Source organism: Eschrichtius robustus, chromosome 11, assembly GCF_028021215.1.
Source record: "Eschrichtius robustus isolate mEscRob2 chromosome 11, mEscRob2.pri, whole genome shotgun sequence".
Lineage (NCBI taxonomy): Eukaryota > Metazoa > Chordata > Mammalia > Artiodactyla > Eschrichtiidae > Eschrichtius > Eschrichtius robustus.
In genome coordinates, this window is record NC_090834.1 from 51,747,254 (window position 1) to 51,767,115 (window position 19,862).

A 19,862-nucleotide genomic window follows, 5' to 3' on the forward strand; every position below is an offset into this window, starting at 1 on the left:
ACCGTTTGCAGTAATTGATAGCAGTGCTGGTTGGAGATGGTGGAATGAGATTAGGAAGTGAACAAAAGGGAAATATGCTTCCAGCTAGCCTATTAATACTTAGACTTATACTATATTTACACTTGCCTTAAAAGGGCAGATTTTGAGACTTTACGTTGGTTTAGTGATGTTTCCTTTATATTTCAATTTCTTTTAAAATATATACATATATATATAGATCCTAATTAAGAAGACTTTACTCAAAACCAAGCCTAACTATTAAAGTTATATAGAAAGAAAGGTCTGTGTTAAAGAAACTGATTTTTATTTTTTTTATTTTTTTTTTTTTTGGCCATGCCACACGGCTTGCGGGATCTTAGTTCCCTGACCAGGGATTGAACCCGTGCCCCCTGCAGTGGAAGCACAGAGTCTTAACCACTGGACCGCCAGGGAAGTCCCTGATTTTTAATTTGAAAACTCTAAAATTAAAAATTCTAGAATGTTAAGTAAACACAAATATATACTTTTCCAAATACTCAGATTTACTATGCAGGCATCCTAAAACTTTTTAAGTAAATGCAGTGATTGCTTTTGCATAGCTTCATGATTTGAGCACAGAAATCAAGTATATGCAGAGCAACACCTATGATGAGACTTCCCACTTCCCAAGGGTAGCGTTAATTCCATGGCTTTACTGTACAACAGCAGTCCCCAACTTTTTTGGCACCGGGGACCAGTTTCGTGGAAGACCATTTTTCCACACACGTGGGGTGGGGGACTGGTTTCGGGATGATTTGAGTACATTACATTTATTGTGCACTTTATTTCTATTATTATTACATTGTAATATATAATGAAATAATTATACAACTCACCATAATGCAGAATCAGTGGGAGCCCTGAGCTTGTTTTCCTGAAACTAGATGGTCCCATCTGGGGGTGATGGGAGACAGTGACACCCAAAGTGTGTTGCTTATGTCTGGTCTACTCCGTAAGATGCAGCTTAATTGTCACTTGCCACTCACTGATAGGGTTTTGATATGAGTCTGCAAGCAATTGATTTATTATGGTCTCTGTGCAGTCAAACCTCTCTGCTAATGATAATCTGTATCTGCAGCCGCTCCCCAGTGCTGGCATCACCGCCTCGGCTCCACCTCCGATCATCGGGCATTAGATTCTCATAAGGAGCACGCAACCTAGATCCCTCACATGCGCAGTTCACAGGAGGGTTCGTGCTCCTATGAGAATCTAATTGCCGCCACTGATCTGACAGGAGGCGGAGCTCAGGCAGTAGTGCGAGCGTTGGGGAGCGGCTGTAAATACAGATGAAGCTTTGCTCGCTTGCCCGCCGCTCACCTCCTGCTGTGTGGCCCGGTTCCTAACCGGGGGTTGGGGACCCCTGCTGTATAACATTAAATTGGACCATAGATGGTTGTATGAAGTTTCACATACAGTATGTATGCAAATCCATGTAATGCTGAGTGTAGCTCTGATGAGGTTATGCTGAGTTTAAAATCATGAGGACTAAAGGGAGATAGGAGGAGTTACAGGTGAGGAGGAGCTCGTAGGGAGAAGGTGGTCTCCCCAGTTAAATCAAAGTAGGATCTTCCCAAGAACCACTGTGCTCTGTAGCTTAGAGAGAAATATTTGGTTAAATTCTGCTTACAAAAATTAAATTTTATGTATCTCACTGGTGAAATAAAGAAGAGTAGTACTCCTTACCTTCCATTGGAAAAAGAACTTAATACTTACACGCTACAGATACTAACATTTATCAGCTGAATATTACCAAGTCAAAAAATTTTAAAGCAATACCTGTATTGTATAGTACTGAAAGAGACAATGCAATTCAGAATGTGACTACTTCATAACTCTCTCAGAAAGAAAAGGTCTACTGTCTAAAACTAGTTCCAAACTCTCACAACAAATCAGTCACCTGCAAAACCTTTGTAAACACAGAGTCCTGAGTCCTACCCCAGACTTACCAAATCTGTGTGTCCAGGGATAGAACTGGGATATTAGTATTAAAAAAAAAACAAAGAGGCCAGAAAGCTAACTGACTGTTTTTCTGCCTTATGAGGACACAGCAAAAAGACAGCTCTCTGTAAACCGGGAAGAGGTCACTCGCTAAGAATATGACCATGCTGACACCCTGATCTCAAACTTCCAACCTGCAGAACTGTGAGGGAAAAAAAATGTCGGTTGAGGCATCCAGTCTACAGTAGTTTGTTCTAGCAACCCAAAATGACTCAGACATTCACAATGAAATACAGACAAGCATTCTATATGCAAACTGGAGGCAAAATATCCTTATAGGATCTATATTTTGAAATTCTGTCAGTAACTGGATTTTTTAAAATGCATGTAGCGTTGCAAAAATTAAATGCTTCAATAATTTTAAAAATAAAAAGTAAAATAAAAATAGAACAAAAGCCCTCACAGAAGATTCTGATGCAGGCAAGTTTGAGAACCACTGACTTAAATTCATTATGTCTTTGACTTCAGAAAAATCATATTACCAAAAATAAAAGCAAAATGGAGCACATTAGAAGAAAACATGGTCAGGCGTTTCTCCCATAGGGTGAGTTTTTATAAAAACATTGGGTGATGCTAAACCACTGACAATACTAGTGATAATATGCCCAAGAAAGGGCATTGCCCCTGAGCAAGAGTTACCAATCACAGAATTTGTTCAGTGGTGCTTAGATTTTACAATTAAAATTTTAGAATTTTTATTTAAATACACCTATAGCTGGGATGCATTTTACTCTACAAACACATGTTTTTTAAATGGCACATGACTTTATTTTCTTTAAATCAAATTACATCTGATAGTAGGGCCCTATCTTGCCTACTTCTCCTCTTAAAGTTCTTCCTGGACATCAATCCTTTAGGAGCTCAGACTTTTGAAGAACAAAAACTTGGAAGAGCGTTTCTTTGGGAAAATTCTGCTTTCCCTCCTGTATCACAAGTCTCCAGTGAGCCAAGGGAATATAGTCAAATATAAGTTCTTTGCACTGACAGAATAGCTGCTTCAAACTTGGGGAAGAAAAAAACATAGTAAGTTCCAAACACAAATTAATATTTCAATAAGTTATCCTACCCCTCTCCTTTATTATTTACATAGCTTTAGAAAAAACAGGTTATGTTAGTCGAATTCAGATATGCCACTACCCCCTTTTATTATGAAACAAATGTTATATGTCATAAATGTTAAATGTTATAAAGGAATCTTTGGTACTTCTAGGTCCCTTAAGTACCTAGCTACCATCTTACAGCAGACCAGACAATGTCCTTATGGCTAAATGCATATCTGAGTCAGCAGTAGCTGTTGATCATCTCATGGACCTATCACAGATGCCAATGGCAGGAAATTAGAGGCTGTGGGGAGGTGAATTGAGATTTCTAATCCAATTTCCATACCGCTATTAGGCTGCCACCTAAATACCTTGAGTCTCTTGTGTGTAACTACAAGCTTCTTATAGGAACCTATTGATCTAGATGCTTCAGTAAACACAAGAGATTCAGCAATGCAGACAACTGACACATACACTGTTGGCAATTCTTATTTTGCTTTACATTTTCCCACTTAGTATCCTTCAGTGAAATATTGCATAGTGAACACTGGAGTCAGAGAGACCTGCCTTCAAATCACGTTTTGACTACTCCCTCATTGGTACCATCTTATCCTCTCTGACCCTCAGTTTCCTTATCCAAAAACTATAGGTAATATCCACTGTGAAAGTCTGTTGCTATGAGGATTAAAGGTGGTGATGTGTGTGACCAAACAGTGACTGAGAAATAGGGATTCTTTGCAATAACAATAAACTTATATTCAATCATTTTCCTTCCCTACCCGCCCCATCCCCAAAATTCAATTCCAAAGCTCAGGAAAGTCATGTAGATTTTACAGAATATTTCATATGAAGACAAAAGAGACGATTACGGAATGACTTTTAAGCTCTATATTCTGCATTCCACCTTGCTGGCACTGAGGTGTCCTGAGCTAAACTGAAAACCTATGAAGTCCACTGGCTCTTTGATGTTCTGACCATTACTTTTCACTGTCTGTTTCTTTATTATGACCCTCATGTAGTTTTGCTGCATGATATTCATCTTAGTTGTGATCAGAATGTATCATTCTAAATTTTCTCCCTTCTGCTGAATCTCTTCCAGATTGGTTAGATATGGTAGATGGAAGCCTCCGCTCTATTGATAATCTTAAAAAGAAAAAGAAAAATCTCCTCCATCCGATTTCACTGCTGTATCTTCATATCAGTAGTTCATTTAAAAGCAGCTTTTGCTTCCATTGGATGTACTGGTCTAGTTGGGAGTTCCCAGAAAAAGCAATCTTGTCTAGATCCTCCTTATTGGCCAGGAGTCCTCTTTGCAGATGGACTTCAATGGCAATTATCTCATCCCTCTGGGTGTTTTGTGCTCTTACTCAGCCTGCTGGAAATACCTTGGCCAACAGCATACAAGGAGAGATCTCTTATTTAAAATTCCTCAGAGCATGAACAAGAGGTCCATCGGTATGATTATCCCAAAAATGTGTTTGGCAGGGAGGGAGAGGAGGTTTGGGAAATGATGAGAATAGTCTGGTGACTGTGGGGAGTACAATTCATATTGGCTGAGTTCTGCCAATGTCAAGCATTCTGATAAGTCATTTGGATACATTTTTTCTGTTTATTTTCACAATAGTCCTGTCATGTACTATCTATCACAATTGGGCAGAACTGAAAATCAGAAAGATGAGGTAACTTGACTAAATCTGCACAGCTGATAGGTAGGAGAGTTGGGACTCAAACTTGGTTTGTGTTTCACTAAAATGTGTTACCACCTAGAATATTAAATATTCATAAAATTCTTCAAATATAACAAATCCCAAGATTTGAGGGAGTTTATTTTGTCTATTAAAATAGAAACTCTGCTATAAATGGGTTCATATGCTGTGCATTGCCATATTTTCAGACCTATCTTCCACTTTTCCCCTTCGTGCCCCCATGCTCCAACCAGCTTAACCAGATAACTAGCTTTACCAGCCTCCCTGACTGCTCTTGCAACACTCAACCAAACGTATGCTTCCCTTAGCCATCGCCATCTTTATTTTCACATGTCCAAATACTCTCCATTTTTCTCGTCCCAGCTCCATGATGCCTCCTCATAAGATTCTCCCTACTTCTTTCTACAGGATATCATTTCCTCTTCATTTGAATTCCCAAGACAGTCTATCCTTCCCCCCCATCACACGTAGCTGGTTTTAGCCTTATTTGATTAAACACACACACGCACATGCACACACACACGCACACGCATATGCATATCATCTAAGACAAAGTGATGCTTGAGAGAAGAATCTATGTTGGATCGGATTTTTATCTTCCACATCATCTAGATTCATACATAAAAATAGAACACAAATATAGTTATTTATTGAGCTCCTACCATATGGCAGTGATTATTTAAGGCTTTGTATATTGCATCTCATTTAATCTCCTAGCAATCCTATAAGGTAGGGCTTAAGGTAAACCATTTTCTAGATAAGGCAGCCAAGATTCAATTTAAGTAATTTCCCCAGAGTCACACAGCTAAGTAAGTGGAAGAACAGAATTCAAACCCAGATTTTGTAGTCTGAAAGCTCATGTTCTTTCCACCATGTCCATAGCCTCCCTGTATGGTTTCTAAGTATGTAAGTACATGTTAAATGAGTGAGTAGATGCATTAGTAAAAAGACTACAGTTGCTGTAAATGTGTTTTAATTGTCATCATTTCTATAAAAGGATCCTAGTTAACACACAATTTCCCTGAAGTAGACTAAACCTTAACTGTAATCTTCTTTTTTTTAAGTGTTTTTATTTTATTTTATTTTATTTCAAATGACCAGAAATTGAGTTTATTCAGAAATAGTGGAGGAACTGCAATTAAGGAAACACATGCTGTGAACCAGCTCCAGTGAGTCCCTTGAGGATTAGGGATGGGCTGTATTTATGGACAAGGAGTGCAAAGAGGGGGGAGGTCCAGCCAGAGTCCCAGCAGCAAGTTCATTGGCTTGAGGATGGGGACGGATTCTCGGTGTAATCGTCTTAATATTGAATATATTTGTATAACTCACGACATATGAGATTCTGACAAATTTAAATAACAAATATGGTGACATCCATTAAGCCATGCTGTTAGTCATAACCAGTTTTCATAATGCTACATTACCACTCTTATAATAACTTGCTAGTACCTATACATCATACAGAAATAAAAGTTACTCGTTATTAAGTAAAAATTAGCCCTATAATGGGAAAATGTATATTTTCCATTTCTGTTGTTTGAGAATATGTAGATCTTCGGGGCTGAATTGAACAAGACCCAATACAAATCTCTAATAGTCCTCTGGAATAAAAGAATTTTTTTTAATAATTTTAAAATATAGGAAAATAAATTAAGAAAATCAACACTGCCTGTAATTCCACCACTCAGAGAAAGCACTGTTAACGTTTCAGTGACTTTTCCAAACTTAAATATAGGCATAGAGATATACCTGTCACAGAACTGGCCTCATACTACATATGCAGATTTATGGCTTTTTATCTCTCAGCTTATATGATAAACAATTTTTAATATCATTTAAAAGTCATTTAGAAAACATGCAATATTGAGAGAAAATAAAAATTTTATGTACATGTATTTCCCAGACATGATATTCAGTAAATTCCCTGACATACGCTTCCAGACTCTTTTTTTCTCGGTATCTATTATATAAAATTGAGATCATACTTTATGTTTTTTATGATTTACAAAAATTGGATTAAACTGTATATATACTATTTTAACCTGCGTTCTTCATTCAATAATATGTTGTGAATATCTTTTCACATCACCAAATCTGCTGCCATGGCAACGTTTTTAATACTTACATGTCCGTTCAATACTGATGACCGTACACGTTTTTTCCAGTGTTTTGCTTTTACAGACTTTGTAACCATGACATTCTGTGTATACCTGTTGTACTCAATTTTGTAGGACACATTCCTGGAAGTGGGATTTCTGGGTCATAAGTTCAGCAGTTTATACCACCACCACTGATGTATAAAGAAGGTCTTTGCAGCTATTAGAGAAAAGGTAGATGGTGCTATGTGTACTGACTTGGAAGGATGTCTAATATACAATTTAAATTTTTTTAATAAAAACAACTGCATGGTAATATATATAATATGATCTAGATCAAATTTTTATTTAAATATTTTCTGTCTCCAGCTTATGTGTAGATTTGAGTATAGATATGAATTCGGGCATAGGTATAGAGATATAGCATTGAACACTGGGAATACAAAAATAAATTAAGAACATTTGCTGACTTAAAACAATGCAGCAAACCAAAAAGGGAGTCAGAGTAAACAATTAAATTATACCACAGTGTGAATGTATATGCTGGAAGACAGAATACTGGCGACACAGTGGAGAGCTTGCAAGGCAAAGGGCCATCTGGCTGCCAGATAAAATAATGATGCCCATTTAAATTTGAATTTAAACACTGGATTTCAACTATGATAAACAATGAGCTGTTTTCAGTATAAATATGTCCTATCAATATTAGCATATTTATATTAAAAATGATTCATGGTTTACCTGAGATTCAAATTTAACTGAGCATCCTGTATTTTTATTTGCTAAATCTGGCAATTTTAAGCATGGCCAGAAACATGGTTTTGTCACCATAAGAGGAAATCAACTCTTAAGAATGAATTCACATCCACAAAAGTGACTAAAGATGGATGTATAAACTGCCAGATTTCTTGTTTAAATGTCTGTGGCAATCATGACATTTACTAAGTGCCAGTCAGGTGCTGTGCTAAGTGCTATTCAAGCATCATTTCATCTAATACTCATCAGGCCCTAAGAGGTAGGCACTATTCCTGATCACAAGAGAGGAAACTGAGGCACAGAGGTAAACAAGTTGCCCAAGATCACATGGTTTCTAAGTAATGAGGCTGGAACTTGAATCTAGACAGTCAGACTCCCAGCTTGCTCTCTTTGTTCTATTCTCTACTGCCTTTAAAATAGGAGCTATAATTGCCAGGATGACTGAGAAATATAATTAGACCCTTGAGGGAAAGTATATGCTAGACAAAGAATTTTTTAAAATAAAACATAATGGTTACATACCCAGGCTTTGCAGCCAGGCGACCTGGATTCAAAGCCCATCCCTACCACTAACAGGTCAGCTCTGTGAGGAGAGTCAAGGTACTGCTAAGTCTTGCAGATAATAGTATTATATATGCCTTAGAATTAATGGGTAAATTACATAATATATGATATATAAAGCATATGTAGCACAATGCCTGCCTCATAGTAAGTTCCTGAGGTATTTGTAAGTAGATGTTGATTATGTTGTTGTTGTTATTACTATTTAAAATACTCAGAGTACAAAACCAAGTGGCAATCATAAAGAATACACTATATAGGAGTTTAGAAGAGAGAAAAATCTGCAATCAGCCTCCATAAACTTCAGAGGCTTTATGGAGAAAGTAGGATTGAGACCCTGCTAGAAACCAGGAACAAGTCATACATACATTCACAGGAACTTCCTAAAATATATGGTTGGAAGAAAGGACCAATCAGTGTAAATTTTAGTTGGATGTGAACCATCAACTCAAGATAACTTATGACCTCAGGCTATCTCTTCATCCGATTTTAGAAGTGCAATCCTCTGGAAAGAGAGCAAGGCAGCGTGACAGCAATCTTTTGTTCTTATGGATGTCTTATCCTTCCTTCCTGGCTACCAGACAGTCTTCATAACCTGCCGGCAATAACAGACCCAAAAGAGTAAATGACAACAGCTGCATGAAATAGAGGAAAATGTACCATTTCCTAAAGGACGGAAAAGAAACCCATTTAAGGGATTTGGTTAAAGCCAGTTCATCCCTCCTGTGGATAAGTAGAGCATATATTTGAACATTATCTTTCCTACAAAGGAGCTGCTCTTATACTCCACCTGAGCTTTCATTCAGTTAAAGGCATAAGGGGTTTTCTCCCCTAGAGTCAGTATTAATAATGTAAACTCGACATACAGAAGTCTATAGTTGAATTAACATATTGCATTCTGTTTTAGAAGATATGATTTAGCTAAACATATTCAGAAATTCGTATGTAGGTGTGAATTTTAAAACTCAAGATCTAATCTGATTTAGAAACCTTTAGTTGCAGCGTTACAGACAGAAATCATCTTGGAGCCTCTGAGGAAAGAAAATTATTGTTGTAGAGGTAGAGTTTTTGTTTTGTAATATTATGTTTTAATACCATGATAAACAGAGAGAAACCCTAGTGAGATATTAAGCTTTGGACCTTATTGGAGGCGGGGGGGATTGTGATGTTCCCCATATTTTTCTATTGTCCAAACTCTTTTGTTGTTTCCAAATTTTTCTCCCAAAGGAATGGTTTTGCTTTCTTTATACCATCTTTGAACAGACCTGGCTGAGAATATGAAGATGTGGGTAGTTACTCCACAGGCCAAACCTTAGAATACCAGTGGGATGCCCAGCTTACCTCAAACGGTTGTGCCCCGCCTACAGCTCTGCCAAAAGGGCAAACCCAAAAGGATGGGGTGGCTCGTCCCCCAGCCAGACCCGAATGGACTGAGTGTGTACTTGACCCAAAGGAGGCCAGTTTAGAAGCTAGCCAGTGACCAATGTGCTTTACTCAAAAAAGTGAACTAGGTCTATCAAATTCTCTCTTAAGAATTTTTCATTGAAAAGCAGGCCAAGTGAGCAACTATAAGTGAAAGGAGAAGCTAATAGTTAATGATGTAAAGGAGGCCGGAGGGTCCATCATGAGTCATGTGCAAGTTGATGTTATCAGGAAGCATAAGCTAAGAGCAAGCGGAAACTGGGAGGTAGAGCGTATCTCATTTCTAAACTATCAGTTAACAAAAGTGGTGAGTGGAGAGAGAAGAAAGAAATAGCACAGAGGAAAGGTGTCGTCTTGAAGGGAAAGCTCTGGAATAAAGATCCAGCTCATTGGATCTCACCCTTCCTCATCTCTGCCAGTTCAGCTTTTTCTGAGTTCCGATGTGCATATGTCCTACTACTTGAAGTAGCTCAAATAAGTCACTGTTCCTTGCAATCAAATTTCCTTGCCAAAAAAAAGTTTGCTCAATGACAGAGGGAACATTTTATCTTATTCACTAATCTATATATATCTAGTACCTCTCTCTGGGCCTGGTACAGAGTAGGCCTTTGGTAAATATTTATGAAATGAATGAATGAATATGCAAATGAACAGTCAAAATGATTAAACTCATTTAATTGCATTAAGTGCCCACTAATCTCCATGGCTTCCCATCGCCTTTGAATATTATAGTTATACACAAGACCTGCCCATCTTCTCAAGTCTGTCTCCTACTCAAGCCTTTAACAAATTCCCTAAATGGGGCTTGTTTTCAGATTCCCCTTTAACTTTGCACATGCTGTGTTATTACCACTTCCTAGAAAGCCCTCTTCCATCCCACCCCCACCCTGCACCTGAATCCTACTTTCCCCTGTGGTTTCTTTCACATCTTAGTTCAAATCTCTTTCCCAAGTGGTAAGAGAATTAGGTGTTCTCACTTCCCACTCCCTGACAACCCCATATATAATTTTGTACTCCAATAAAATATTTTCCTGTATCATTAAAATTTTTCATGAATATTAACTTTAATAACTAAACATGGGGATATATCTTATGTTCTATACCTTTATCTCTTTGTTGGACATTTTGATTGTTTCCTTTTGTTCTGTTTTGCTCTTATAACAAACCACAAAGACTTTCTGTGGAAGCCTTTATTCACTTTTTTTTTTTCTCTTCTTAAAATTGCACACAGGAGGTAGAATTGCTGAAACAAAGGGCAGGATTACTTCTAAAACTCCTGAAATATATTGCCAAATTGCTTTCTTGAGATGTTTTAAGGTGGTTTTACACTTCATAGCACCAACATTATGAGTGTCTATCTTACCATACCACAACTAAATTATGATTTATCAATTTGAAAATCCTTTATTATTTTTAAACAGGCAAAGGGGGAGTATCATTTAATTTGTATTATTTTTATTCCTGCTGAGGTTAAACATTTATATTTGTGTGTCTATTTGTCACTTTTATTTCCTCTTTTGTGATTGGGCACTAGCAGCCTCTATTTTCTATTGAAAGTTTGTGTTTTTTCTTATTGAGTTGTAGGAACATCTTTAAAATATTGATAAATATATTTGGGTAGATGTTTCCCCAGCTTGTTTCTTGTTTATAAGGTTTTTTTTTACTTCGGTGGTTTTACATTTTATGTAGTCAAATCTCTCATCTTTTATGTGATTTCTTCTATTTATCATATGCTTAATATTTTCTTTTCCATCAAGATGCTACGTAAGTATTAACCTGATTTTTTTCTGTAGATTTATATTTTATCCCATGAGGTCAGTTAAAAATTTTTTTAAAATCTTTAAAAGTAGGTTTACAAAAAATAAAAGAGTTTAAACACTACAACAGGACATATTAAACGTTCCTCCAACAATTCAAATCCATGTCTCAAAGGCCTTGGTCTGGCCATACTGATCTGGTGTCTTAGATTATATTTGTTTCAACATCTTTCAGAATGCCACAAAAATACTTTTGTAGCTGGACACATTCACCCAATACCACAGTACTGTGATTCCTACGCTCTTTGGAAATATGCCTGTTAATAGTCACCATTGTCAAGGTCATCGACTTTCAACATCTTATTCCAATAAAACACTCATGAACCATTTATAACCCACTGTCATAAAAGGGGCCAATTTTGCTGAAACCCAAACATTCTTTGGAGGAAATAAAACACTTAATAATGCAAAACTTTTAAAATGACTTTAAATGGTCTGCCGTTTCTCTCCTCAATAAGCAAACATAGTAAAATATAACTGAGAGTGATGTTTCTATAGAGAAAATGGGGAATCCATCCTAATTTCTGTTTTTAAAAAGTAAATATTTATAGATTATGGTACATAGACTATTATTAATAACAAATTACTTATGGCCCAACAGTTTGCTATGACACCACAGCTGTGAGCCACACAGGAAAGCAAATCATTATGAAGGTGCAGGCATAAATTTGGGGTTAGAGTTGGGGATGATATCTTGTTAAAGGCAAAGAAAATAATTGAGGAGTTCAGAGAAAGTGAGCATCGCCCTCACGTGGCTCTGATACAGGAGCAACTGCCTTTACAATCAGGAGCAAAAGTGAGCCTTTAGAAGGCACTATTAGCCAGTGCCTCTTGTGATACTGAAAACCACTGATTGTTACTTTCTTCCACATTATAATAAAGTGAGAGCAACATTCTCAGAGGCTTTGCTTCTCTGCAGTGTGAGTGCCTGAGGGTAATAATCGATGAGGGTAATAATTTGATGAGGTCGCAGTGAGTGCCCTGCACTGAGCTCGGTGCTTTACATGCATTCTTCCTCTATTTCTCACAGCTACCCTCAGGCTGATATTGCTGTGCCCACTTTACAGATGAGGATGCTGAGGCTGAGAGGAGTGAAGAAACAGCAGTTCACACAGGGTAGAATTTGGAGAACCAGAATCCAAACCTAGCTCTGTTTCTTTGCACTCACCACACTGCTTCATAATAATTTACTTGTGTATAATTTTACAATTCACAACTTTGCTGGTCTACAAAGAAGGTTTTTTAGTATCATTAAAATGAGGAAGCTAAGTTTTGGAAAAGTTACATGAGTGTGGTACAAATAGGCGTCTACTCCAAGGGCCCCAGTGGTAGACGTCTTTGGGGGCCCAATCTAATGATGCTAGAATTAAGGGGATGAGTGGGCTCTTACAAATCATCTAGACCAATCTGTTCTCCAGATCTCTCTATATCAGACTTTAAGTTCCTGATAGTACCTTCGCCAAATGGCTAACACTTTTCTGCTTAAAGTGTAAGAGGAATCAGCCTCTTCCTTAATCCTTATCATTATAATGTCAAATTCACGTGTTGAGCCACAAAGTTCACCCCTTGATCCGATATTCTCTTTTATTCCCTAATTACTTTTAGGCTTCCCAAAATTCTCTGCTTAAGACCTATTAGCCCAGGCCTGAAATTCAATCCTCTTATGCTTCCTTCTCCAAATCCTTTGCTCAAAAAGCAATGTGTTATTTATAAAGAAGAGTATGAGGCACGCTTTTAAAGTTTAAAAATCTTTTTCTCCAAATCACATCAGGCAATATTCTAGATGCTTAGGCATCCAAGCCCTCGGCCAACCAACTGCCATCATTAATGCAGTTTGGGTCTATGTCCTGCTAATGTAGTGCATGGGGCTGGATGCTCCCTGCCCACTGAGGGCAGCCAAGGAAGGTCACAGCAGGATGAGGGTTGGAGAATCTGAATGATATACAGATTTATCCATCTCAGTCTATGTGACAGAGAGATTTATGGTCAAAGGCATACAAGTACATAACCCAGATCCTTCCTACTGCAATTTTAGGCTCTTCCTTTTAGTTCTAGCTCAGGAAGAGAGAATTTAAAGTACTGATCATGTTTTTTTATTACAGCTCTATTCCTTTTCTATGACAGCGCTTCATTCATACCTTCTTATGCTCATGGAAGCTATGGGGAAACAAAGATAAATGAGATTTGGTCCTGATCCTCTATGAGCTAATAGTCTAGAGAAGGAAAGAGCTCAGTGCACCAAATATGACAGTATAATGAGGTGAGAACCCTGCCTGAGATGACCTGAGGGCTTTGAGAGCAGTACCTTTAATGGAGACATGGAAAACTCAGTAAAGTGAGTCACTCTTCCTGTACCTCTAAGAGAAGCGAGTCGTATTTCTTTGACCTCCTATCTTCAGGTGCCACACAGATGAGTATTTACAATCACCATCACTGTCCTCATCATCACTGTATTTAACTCGTCTCTGGTACAGGGCTGGGAGTTAGGGTGTGGCAAGCAAAACACACAGGTCAAGTGCAAAATTTAAGGGGGTACCAGAAAACTCAGTAATTTAGATAATAATATTTTAATACAGTATTTTAGAAAATAAAAGTGATGCAAAGTGAACAAAATTTTAAAGACAGGATCAGCATGGTATTGGTCTCAGGTTCAAGCATTTGTCTTTTATTTTTGAGTGGCATAGTCTAATTGAGGTGATCTGAAAAGGACAATGAAAACAAAGTACCTGTTTTATTTTCACTCTTTTGATTGCAAACAAAAGATCTGACCTAAGCTCCGGTAAGGAAATACGGTAGGATGTGATAGTTGATTTTCACTATACAACTAATGTCATATGGGAACCAGCAGAGAAGTTCAGTAGCATAAGCCTTAATAGCCCCCTTAAAAAATGAACCAGGCCGTTATTTTGGATTCAAGAAACTGCTAGATACTTTTCGCAACAAAATTTGGTGCTCTATAATTAATGGACACAGCTACAGCTACCCTCTACCTGTCCGCATCTTTCCCTTCTGCTACCAGTTTACAATTTTTTTTCTGCTCCTTTATTCACTTTCCATAGGAGTATCTAATTGGTGTTGACTTTTTTGAGCACTACCGTACAAGCCATGGTTGCAGAGTCAGGCAGGGGTCCCGTCCTGGTCCAAGCAGCTTTGGCTAGGGAGGGGACTGAGTTGGGTTGGAGTCGGGTGGAGCAAATGGGAAGGAGCAGTTGCAGGCAAGGTAATTTTCCTTAGACTAGGGTTAGGTGAAGCACCTGCCTCTAATACACCAGCATTGTGGACTAGCAATTGAAACTGCCCCCAGAAAGCAGAACAAATAGCAAGTGCTACTGGTGTTCCGAGAAAAGAAAGATCACCAAGGGCCAGGGTGTGCTAATTATATGCTATAGGAGCCTGCAATTATAAACCCATAGATATGCAAATAAACGCTGATGGCTCAGCACTGGAGACTACAAAGCCATTTATCTATGGCCCCTGATAAGTGGACAGCAAGATAAATGATTTGTTTATAAATTCACTTAAGAGATTGCACTAATATCTCTATCTTTCCCCCCTTCTGGGGGCATCCACAAAATGAAGAGAGCCAGTAGGTACCTTGGATTGGATTTCCATATTCATTACCTTCTGACCTAGGCTACTCTGGAGGTTTGCAATGGGATAAACAGGCCCTTTCAATTGTGTCTGGCTGATTCGCACTGCCGAGAGTCATTTCCCTGTGACACTTCTTTACTGCATACATTGGAAGTGATGGTGACATCTGTTCTTGCCACCCAGATCCCCGTGACAGCTCATAAATTGGCATTTCTTGTCTGTCTGGCAGAGAGGTCACAGAGAATATAACTGCAGGGAAATACTAAGAATGCTGTCTGCTGGCATTAGGCTTTATGGAACTGGAGGCTGAGAAGCCTTTGAGGGGCCCCGAGCTTGTGGGGTGACTCTCACAGGAAGTGAGAGCAGGCATTGCTGTGGCCAGACTTGCACATACATGAAGCCCATCCCTCTGAGAGTTGATAAACTGTGCACACCAAGTATTTAAAGCTGTCAGTTCCTAGTATTGAAATAAAGAAGTAATTTGAGATCATTAAAAATTTTTTTAAAAAAGAAAAAGACCTGTCAGTTCCTGACAGTTTTGGAGTTTCTGTCCTTCTGTCATCTAAGCTGTAGTTAATGATGGTCTAAAAATTTTAAACCTAGTTAGGCGATTCAGAATAACTTAGGGCTTCTTGAAAATGCCAGAAGTCTTTTTTTCATTTCTCTCAGTGGAGAATGTTTATAAAAAACTCTGTATCTATACCTATAGATATACATCTCCATCCATTCATTCAAAGAGACATTTCTGAAGTACCTACTATGTGCCATTCCCTACGTTCAGACAGTAGTAGTAGTTACTGGATATTTTACTGTGGCTGTTACAGTACGTAACACATAATAGAATTCTAGGACTGTAATAAAGCTAGCACAGAAACCTTCAAATGTGAACCCCATTTTTATGTCACGTAAAAGGAGATTCTCGCTGATATTTTTAATTTAGTTGTTTGGTTGCATGAGGACTTTGTCAGTGTTTCAAGAAGTCTTTGCCAAGCCTGTCAAGTGTTTTGTTATGTTTTGGTGTTTTTTCATCTACCCATCTTCTGAGATATCAAGTGTTCTCACAGTCAAGAAAAGAAACTGGATTTGATATGTCTACTCTTTAGCCAGTGACTGTACAAAATAACATTCAAAAAAACAGAAAAGGAATCAAAGCTGAGTGATAGGTAAAAATAAGCCTGCAATATGAGTAGCTGTATCTCTTTTGATTGACTTTGATAAAACGTTGAATCAAGAGTAATTAAGCTTAGGCAAGGAATCAATCCACTGTGAAACAATCTGGAAGTGACTTTCTAAAATCCAAGATATTTAAGCCTGCCCCGGACACCAAATCTTCTAAATATGTGAGTTGTGAAATAATATTATGGTCATAAAATGGTTCCAAAAAATATAGGTAAAAGGCTCACGAGTTCAGCACTGAATAATAGTGTGCTGGGCCTCATTTTTTTTTTGTCTTGAATTTATTGTAGAGTTCAGAGACTAAAATGTTTTCCCTAATTTAGATGAGTACAATACAGGTAGGATTTTTTTTTTTCTTAAGGTATGTATGTATTAGCCAGCTTTGATTCTGATAATTTGTCTCAAAATATAGTGCTACTAAGGTAAAAAGACTAGAAGAAAATTGGTAACATCATTTTCTTGGTCTGTGGAGACAACATCAGACTGAGAAAATTGAATAAGCTCTTTAGGCAGAAAGTACAATGTTACTGAAATGACATCACCATGACAATGTTTTATGGCCTCAAGGAAGTCATTGATTCCTTTATTCTTAGGCCCTGTGCTGGCAGTTTAGATCAGCTACCATTTTTTTTTTTTTTTAACATCTTTATTGGAGCATAATTGCTTTACAATGGTGTGTTAGTTTCTGCTTTATAGCAAAGCTCATCAGCTATACAAATACATATATCCCCATATCTCCTCCCTCTTTCTTCTCCCTCCCACCCTCCCTATCCCACCCCTCTAGGTGGTCACAAAGCACTGAGCTGATCTCCCTGTGCTATGCGGCTGCTTCCCACTAGCTGTCTATTTTACATTTGGTAGTATATATAAGTCCATGCCACTCTCTCACTTCATCCCAGCTTACCCTTCCCCCTCTCTGTGTCCTCAAGTCCATTCTCTACATCTGCGTCTTTATTCCCGTCCTGCCCCTAGCTTCTTCAGAATCATATTTTTTAAAATTTTTTTTTTAGATTCCATATGTATGTGTTAGCATACGGTATTTGTTTTTCTCTTTCTGACTTACTTCACTCTGTATGACGGACTCTAGGTCCATCCACCTCGCTACAAATAACTCAATTTCATTTCTTTTTATGGCTGAGTAATATTCCACTGTACATATGTGCCACATCTTCTTTATCCATTCATCTGTCGATGGACACTTCAGCTACCATTTTATATATGTATTTTTTTTAATAAAGATGCAGTGGGTTCTCTAAACAGCCAGGGGTTCTAAATTATACAATCAATCAGAAAATAACATTCTTTAAATTTTTCTCTGTACAAAGGAAGTGTTATTTGGACTTCTGATAGAGTTAAATGTATTAGCACCTTATGGTAGGCCCTATCTGTAGCTATTTCTTTGTATTAGATGATCAGTCTTACATTTTGCAGGAGTATATCTGTTAATATTACGTCCTATTTATATAACAAAAAAATTACACTCGCTGAAACAAGATAGTTTATTTTTATACACAGAAGATATCCAGAGTAGGTAGTCCAGAGTTGGTATAGTATCACTCCACGTCATCAGTGACACAAGCTCTACCATTATGCTCTACAATCTGTATTGTTTGCCTTCATTCTCAAGGTTGCTTCGTGGTCCAGTGTGACTGTTGAAGCTCCAACCATCATATCTGGGTTCCAGGTCAGCAGAGGGAGGACGTGGGAGAGAGTAAAATTGCAGGGGTTTCAGCTAAATTAGCTTCCCTTTAAGCAGCCATCTCAGGAGTCCCACAACCACATCCATCTATAAGGCTGAGAAATAAAGTCTTTATTACAGGAAAAGTGCCCAATGAAAAAGTTGATATCTATTAATAAGAAAAAAGGATAAGAAAAAAGAAATAGGAAAAATTAACGTTTGGGGAGCAATCCAGCCATCTCTGCCACAGTGGCTCTATTTCAGCGTGGAAAAATTGGAGAATAATAGCAGGTCCTCCTGTGATAACCTACCCAGAATAATTCCTATAGAGCTCATGCATGCCTCTTCATTTCTTATTTAATTCATATTTATGCAGCCTATTAATACAAAGCTTTTTCCAAGCTGAATTTTTGTGTAGACAACACATTTTAGGTACAAATAAGACTGTGATCTCCCAAGGCAACTTTAACCAGAATCATGAGTCTTTCTGTCTCTAAAACTATGGGAAATGTACATTAATCTTCATAAAGCTGATTATGTCAACAAAGCAAAAACAGACCTCCTCCCCCCAAATCAAACAGTAGTCAATCTGTTTTAAAAGATGTATTTCAGTGGCTAACCAGAAGTATCTTTCCTTTTACATTACTTCCCACAGTGTGAATTACTTATAAAAACTGATTTAAAAAAAAAAAAAAACTTTTTAAGAATGATTTTGCAGCTGCCTTTTTTAAGGGCTGGTGTTTACCATTATAAATTATGTGTATGTATAATTGATAAACAGAAATTTACAAGCTTACTAGATTTTTAAAAAAATGGAGCACTTGTCTTCCCTAAGAATAGATTCCCTAATATAAGAAAAATGTCTGGCTCTTTTATTTTAAAAACCTTTAATTCTTCTTGTAAATGTTACAGAGTTAGCCACTGGGATAGAACAAGCCAACTCCATTGTAAAGTACTTCATTTTACCACTGAGATAGTTATTCTGGAGGACAAAATAGGCCTCCGGATTCCCCCTACCTACTCCTCAGCCCTTCTACTGTGTTATACAAAATAAACAGATCAAGGAACCTCTTTCCATGTGGTGGAAAGCTTTGTGTTAGAGAAGAATCCAAGTCTCTAGACAGTATGTCTAAGCCATGATTGGCCACAGTAATATTATAAAAGGTAGTTTGTTTTTAATGCTTTGTTAATCCTCTTTTCTTCCCTGTTCTCCATCCTCAGTCAGTTCAGGAAGCATTGACTGAGCACCTATTATACATTAGGGGCCATGTTGGGGGCTAGGGCTACAGAAACACAGACTGTGCCCTCACTGAGTTCACCACCTACGCTTCCTGTGCCTTTGCTCAGGCACGTGGCCACCACTTCCTGCCTCTGGTGTCTTGTGGCCCCTAGGGGTGCTATCTGCCTCCCCTGGGTATGACCTCATGGGTATCGCCCGGTTTCCTGACATGCTCCTTACCTTCCCGGCTAAGCCTACCCTTCCTGGGTCCATGGCCCAGACTGCCAGTAGTACTTCCATTTAAGTTCCGATCTTTCCATTCTTACCTTAATGGAAAGATATTGGTAGTAATTTCAGACCATGTGTTTAAAAAGTGGGGAATAGAGTTGTGAAAAAAATTTTTTTAATAACCAAGGACTTTGTTTTTACATGGATCTTTGACCAAAAATTGTAGAAAATTTTACCCAGTCATACTATGCATGTTTGTAAATAGCAGCTATAAAAATGTTGCTATTTTAGATAATGTTACAGTATCCCTAGATGAATTCACTTAATAGAACTTTTACTAAAATGATTATCCTCTTTGTAGAAAACTTTCTGAAGTAAATTACTGGGGGACAAACTATGAATAAATATATGGAGGAACCACTCAGGTCATATAACCTATTAGATTCCTGGGTAAGGCCAACCCCCACAAGGCACCAAAAAAAAAAAAGCAATATAAATGTGGGGAGTTGTATTCATTTATTCATTCATACATGCAGTCAACAAATAGTTAATAGAA

The 19,862-nt window shown here is 37.8% G+C and overlaps 1 protein-coding gene across 11 annotated transcripts in view; it reads left to right on the plus strand.

Annotated features, from left to right (window-relative positions):
- The window catches only part of DLG2 (discs large MAGUK scaffold protein 2), a 949,517-nt gene that overhangs the window by 444,770 nt on the left and 484,885 nt on the right, over nucleotides 1–19,862 (plus strand). The gene's annotated exons all lie outside the window — the stretch shown is intronic.